General features: G+C 37.0%; 1 long non-coding RNA gene across 1 annotated transcript; it reads right to left on the bottom strand.

Annotated features, from left to right (window-relative positions):
* Positions 1-443: 443 nt before the first annotated feature.
* Positions 444-2,740, bottom strand: LOC113898778. The gene is made up of 2 exons (XR_003512736.1): positions 2,634-2,740; positions 444-632 (listed from the first exon to the last, which is right to left on the bottom strand). It is a non-coding gene; the product is annotated as an uncharacterized LOC113898778 (long non-coding RNA).
* Positions 2,741-6,433: the final 3,693 nt, after the last annotated feature.

The following is a 6,433-nucleotide window of genomic DNA, read 5'->3' on the forward strand; positions in this document are numbered from 1 at the left end:
TTAACAAAGGATTGTAACTCTGTTTATAATATTTTGTCATATACATATAGCCTTTAGCATTTCTTGTAATGTAAGTCAAGCAGTTACTACTTAACCCATCTTTTGTTTGTTTGAGAAATACACTCTCTCCTTCATTTTTGAAAGATAGCTTTGCCTGTTAAAATATTCTTAACTACCAGTTTTTATTTTTTAGCACTTTAAATATACCATCCCATTCTCTTCTGGACTGCAAGCTTTCTGCTAAGAAACCTGCTGATAGACATAGGAATTTCCTTGAATGTGGTAAGTTTCTTCACTTACTATTTTCAAAATTCTCTCTCTCTCTCTCTCTTTTTGGCCATGTTCCATGACTTGTGAGATTTAGTTCCCTGACCAGGGATTGAACTTGGGGCCTCAGCAAAGAGAGCATGGAGTCTTAATCACTAGGCCACCAGAGAATTCCCCACAATTCTCTCATTGTCTTTATTTTGACACCTTGATAATAATATGTTTCAGTAGAGTTTTTGTTGAATTGAAACTCCTTGGGAACTGTTAAACTTCAGGGAGTTGGATGTCAATGTCTCTCCCCAGATTTTGCAAAATATTTCTTAAGTAAGCTTTTTGCTTCTTTATCTCCCTCTTTCTGCATCCTCCTGTTGGGAAATATGAGGCAAAAAGATAATGAGTTATAATTTAATTAAGAGTAAGTATGTTCATTAAATAATAATTTAAGACAAAAAACATTTTTGTCAAAAGCTAAACTTTAAATACACTTGGAGTCATCAAATTAATCCAGTTATATAGAATTCACTTAAAAACTGTTTTTGCATACAATTTAAGACAATAATTTATTAAAATATCTTTTAAGTGAGGTCGTTCAGTTGTGTTTGACTCTTGGAGACCCTATGGACTGTAGCCTGCCAGGCTCCTTGGTCCATGGGATTTTCCAGGCAAGAGTCCTGAAGTGAGTTGCCATTTCTCTCTCCAGGGGATCTTCCTGACCCATGGATCAAACCCGGGTCTCCTGCATTGCAGGCAGACTCTTTACCATCTGAACCACCAGGGAATCAAAGTAGTGTTTAAATGAAGTTCAAGTAATAAATGAAGCATAACAGAATAGACATATACTTTAAATTAATTTTAGTCTTTTATTAGGTTCTAAATTTGAATATAAAATTTGCATATGTATGCTTTAACTTTATATTCAATGCCAAACACCTTTATTCAACTAATGATTAAATGTGTATAAGTGTAGATCCTTTAAATTTCTATTTCTACTTTTGGAGCTTGACTAAAAATTTATTATTTTCACACCACCTAAAATAATCAGTTTGATTATATTACTAACTTTGACTATTTTATATTGTTCATTCCATGCACTTGATTGATATCCTTCTTTTTTTTAAATAAAAATTTTCTTTTCTAAATACACATCTCCCCACCCATCATTAAACATATTTTAATGCAGCTTATTTTTTAGAATATTTGGTAATACAACTGCTATTTGCATAATTTGCTTTCAGATTCTGCCTTTACTAGTGGATATAAAAGTGATTTGTGGGTGTTTTGCCCAGTTTTTATTTTTGTGCATTTATTTCTTTTATCTCTGCCTTTTGAAACCAGATCACTAAAGTTCTATGTTAACTCTTCATTTTTACATGCTGCATCCTTATCTATCTCTCCCTTTTTCAAATGCAACAGTGATTAGTATTTCTTGAAATACTGTCCCGCAGTGCTATTTGATTGTTTCCAGGGTTTATTCCTCAGTTCCAAATGAGACTTTAAAAAGGCAGAAAGTTATGCTCTAGAGTAATTTATGCTACTCAGTTTTTTAGAATAAATGAACTACACTCAAACAAACAAACAAACTTAAAGACAATGAGATATGAGAATGACTTCTTTGAGCCACTCTATTTTTATTTACCTAATGAACTGTTGGTTAATTTTCGTTATGTACCAGCCAAGTGCTTATACATATTAACTCATTTGATTTTTCATGATATTGGAATCCTCCCTCTGATATTCCTTTTGGGCACTTCAACTTCTCTAGGTGTCATATTCTCATTTACAACATTGTGATAAAGAGGTTTTATGAAGATTAGATAAAATATTTGTAAATGTTATTGTATACATTAATTGGTTTTCCTGGTGGCTTAGATGGTAAAGACTCTGCCTGTAATGCAGGAAACCTGGGTTCAATCCCTAGGTCAGGAAGATACCCTGGAGAAGGACATGGCAACCCACCCCAGTATTCTTACCTGGAGAATTCCATGAACGGAGGAGTCTGGCAGGCTACAGTCCATAGGGTTGAAAAGAGTCAGACACAATGAGTGACTCACATGCATTAATGATTTTTTCTCTATATTATAGATTTTCCTAGACTATTAGATATATAAGTAAAGATTGAATGTATTTTTAATAGCACTAAACTTCTCATTTATTCAAGATCTGGGAGAGATAGTTGATTTGTGTAATATGTTGTCAGTCAGGGTTAACTAGGGTAAGAAAGAGGAGAACTAACCTTAAAACTTAAAGTATTTGTGGGCTTACAGGAAAGCAAAAGTGGTATTTTACCAAAAGAAAAAAAAATCATTTCTGGAGGGTTCAGCCCTAGATGCCACTAAATCAGTCATGCACAGCATTTCCACACTCACCTCTTCTTTTTCAGGAGGAAGGGGGTTCTCCAATGGCACTTAAAGATTTGAGATTGGTGGAGAGGGAAACTGGCTCTCTTTCCTGACACAGTATTGCAAAAAGAAGGTCATCTAGAGAAGGAAATGGGATGATGATTTAAATAAATTTAAGAATTCTGGTATTATGTGAGAATGGACTTTTTGTTACTTAAAAAAAAAAAAGACTTGTAGAGACCAGGAAAGCTATAAATATTGCCCCAAATTTTATCTAAAGCTGAAAGCTAATCTTGGAACAGATCTGCAAAGTCAGTAGGAAACAATAACTTTGATTTCTTCTTTTGCATCCTGCTATATCCAAGTAATCCAATAAACTATTAAATTATCATTAAACTAGTTAAATACTTAATTTGCAACTTACTGTAGTAAGAGAATAAGGTAAATATTACTTATTACAAACTTTGAAGTGTTAGTGTTGAAGGAGGCTTAAAGCTGGGAGCAAGCATCATGCCACATGCAGAGAATTAGCCCTAGTTCTGAGAGCTGACATCCTTATTTCTTTGGTATTGGGGATTAAACTTATTCCCACTGTGTCAATATCAAATACATTTACTATGTGTTTACAAGTGAGTAGACTAAGGGGAAATTCTAGCTTTTTCTTAGTTAATACAAAAACAACATTAAAAAGTCACTATACTGGATCAGGAATGAGAGATAAGTACTAAGCAAAAGTATAATTAATTAAAAAAAAGAAAGGGTGAAATAAATCTGAGATGTATTTTTCAGGAAAGATTGCCATACTCAGCTAATTGAAAAAGAGATAAAGAAGTGGTTCTAAATGACCAATATTTCAACACTTTGTAGTTGATTGTGTAAGAATGTTTCTTTTACTCAATCTGTGCACAAGAAAAATGACTTTGCTTCTATAAAACTTATTTCCTGACCTTATGCTCTGGAGGGCTTTGCCATGTCAAGGATTTGGGGATTGGGTATTAGGTGTAGAGGGGTCTGGTTCTTTGTCATCTATTTATTCTAGCATTTGCAAAGATAACAACATTCCTTTATGATCTTTGCCTTGTCACTGTGTTATACCTTATAATAGCAATGGCTCACTGCTATATCCATACTTCTCTAGATAATATGAGAAACTGAACTTTGTGTCCCCACAAAGCATAGTAGAATCACAGAAACTTGTAAGACTTTGTATCCATAAGAGTCCCTACAAAAAACAAGTGGCACATTCAAATTAATGTATTTCAGGGAGAGTTCATTTACACAAAAATTAATTAAAAAGATGCAGTGAATATAAGGAGACCACAAAGAACAGCACAGAGCTAGCAGCAAACCCTAAAAGTGAAAAGAGGGTGGGCACCAGTATGTAGAAAGACAGTTAGGAAGTGAAGGCTAACTTGGAAGAAGCAGTGATCATTCAGGGAATGCAGCTGACTTAGCCTGGTATCATTCTTTTCCTTTATTTTTTTTCCCACAGCTTGTTGTTCAGTCACCCAGTCATGTCTGACACTTTGCAAGCTCATGGACTGCAGCACACCAAGCCTCCCTGTCCCTCACCATCTCCCAAATTTTGCCCAAGTTCATGTCCATTGCATCGGTGATGCCATCCAGCCATCTCATCCTCTGACGCCCTCTTCTCCTTCTGCCGTCAATCTTTCCAAGCAGCAGGGACTCTTCCAATGTGTCTGCTTTTTGCATCAGATGACCATACCAGAGCTTCATCTTCAGCATCAGTCTTTCCAATGAGTATTCCGGGTCAATTTCCTTAAAATTGACTGGTTTGATTTCCTTGCTGTCCAAGGGACTCGCAGGAGTCTTCTCCAGCACCACAGTTGAAAGGCATTGATTCTTCGGTGTTCTGTCTTCTTTATGTTCCAGCTCTCACAACCATACATGACCACTGGGAAGACCATAGAGTTGACTATATGGACCTTTGTCTGTAGAATGTCTCTGCTTTTCAACAAAATGTCTAGGTTTGTCATTGCTTTCCTGCCAGGAAGCAATCATCTTCTGATTTCATGGCTGCAGTCAACATCTGCAGTGATTTTAGAGCCCAAGAAAAGGAAATCTGTCACTGCTTCTGCATTTTCCCATTCTGTTTGCCATGGGGCCAGACGCTATGATCTTAGTTTTTTTTCTTTTTATATTGAGTTTTAAGCCAGTTCTTTCACTCTTCTCCTTCATTCTCATCAAGAGATTCTTTAGTTTCTCTTTGCTTTTTGCCATTAGAGTGCTATCATTTGCATACCTGAGGTTGTTGACGTTTCTCCCACCTATCTTGATTCCCGCTTATAACTCATGCAGCCTGGCATTTCTCATGATGTGCTCAGCATATAGGTTAAACAAGCAGGGTGACAGCAGACAGTTCTGTTGTACTCCTTTCTCAATCTTGAACCAATCATTTGTTCCATACAGGGTTCTAATTGTTACTTCTTGACCCACAAACAGGTTTCTCAGGAAACACGTAAGATGGTCTGGTATTCCCATCTCTTTAAGAGCCTTTCACGGTTTGTCGTGATATACACACTCAAAGCCTTTAGCATAGTCGACGAAACAGAGGTAGATGCTTTTTCTTGAATTCCCTTGCTTTCTCTATAATCCACCGAAAGCTGGAAATTGGATATTGGTTCCTCTTCCTTTTCCAAACTCAACTCCCATTGGCCAAATCACCCGGGAAGCCAGTAGAAAGAGGGGGTGATAGAGATGGGAGAAGAGTGAATCTGGAGGGGCAACTGGCAATATACCATCTGAGATATCAGATACGTCTGCTTAGATATAACCTTTGGCAATTTTTTCTTGATTGATTTAATACTGAGTGCAAGGTTTTTGTTTGTTTGTTTTACCATATTTGTTATTTTTCTAGGCTCTGTTGAAGACAAGAACACTTTCCTCTTAGATTTTTTTTAAACTGGTGGCTTCTTCTCTGTTCTCTTCGTTAAGGTGGTTTATTTCTTTTTAGAGAAGAACAAATGTGGAAAGCACTTTCTTGCTGTTCCTTTGACTTTCTTCACTCTCTGTACTTATAAATATTTATTTTTGATTGGATCTTATTATTCCCATTCTGATGATTATGAAAATGTAAACAAGCATTAATGCCAGATGCATACATTACAATTACAGCAGAGAAACAATGACAGGGTTGAACAAAGCAAACTCAGGGTGTTGACAGAGGTGGGGGCTCTGAAGAGAGGCTTCAAGGGAATCAGGGCCCTGAAGTCAAAATACTTGATACGGTCAGTCTTAGGGTCAGTCTTAGATCTGACATTTAGCTAACTCCCTGATTTAAGAGATGCAAAGACCCTGGGCTATATGCATTGGGCCTGGACTGAATTTAAGCAAATCTCTTATTCTTCATTCTTATTCCCTACTACTCCTTTCCCTTACAAAGCTCTCTAGTTTGGGTGGTTGTCAAAACTACATGCTCTCTATGTCTGAGGCCCAAAGTATTCTTTTCAATAGTTTTTAGTTCTTCAGTGTCCAATAATAATAATTAACAGAAAACTCTAGTGATGAAAAACAAGAGGAGAGTGACCACTTTAAACCTATCAGGACAGAAGATTTGTATTGTTCTCAGTTCAGTTCCAGAGAAGGCAATGGCACCCCACTCCAGTACTCTTGCCAGGAAAATCCCATGGACAGAGGAGCCTGGTGGGCTACAGTCCATGGGGTCACTGAGAGTCGGACACAACTGAGCGACTTCACTTTCACTTTTCACTTTCATGCATTGGAGAAGGAAATGGCAACCCACTCCAGTGCTCTTGCCTGGAGAATCCCAGGGACGAGGGAGCCTGGTGGGCTGCCGTCTATGGGGT

The sequence above is a fragment of the Bos indicus x Bos taurus genome, chromosome 9 (genome assembly GCF_003369695.1).
Source record: "Bos indicus x Bos taurus breed Angus x Brahman F1 hybrid chromosome 9, Bos_hybrid_MaternalHap_v2.0, whole genome shotgun sequence".
Classification (NCBI taxonomy): Eukaryota; Metazoa; Chordata; class Mammalia; order Artiodactyla; family Bovidae; genus Bos; species Bos indicus x Bos taurus.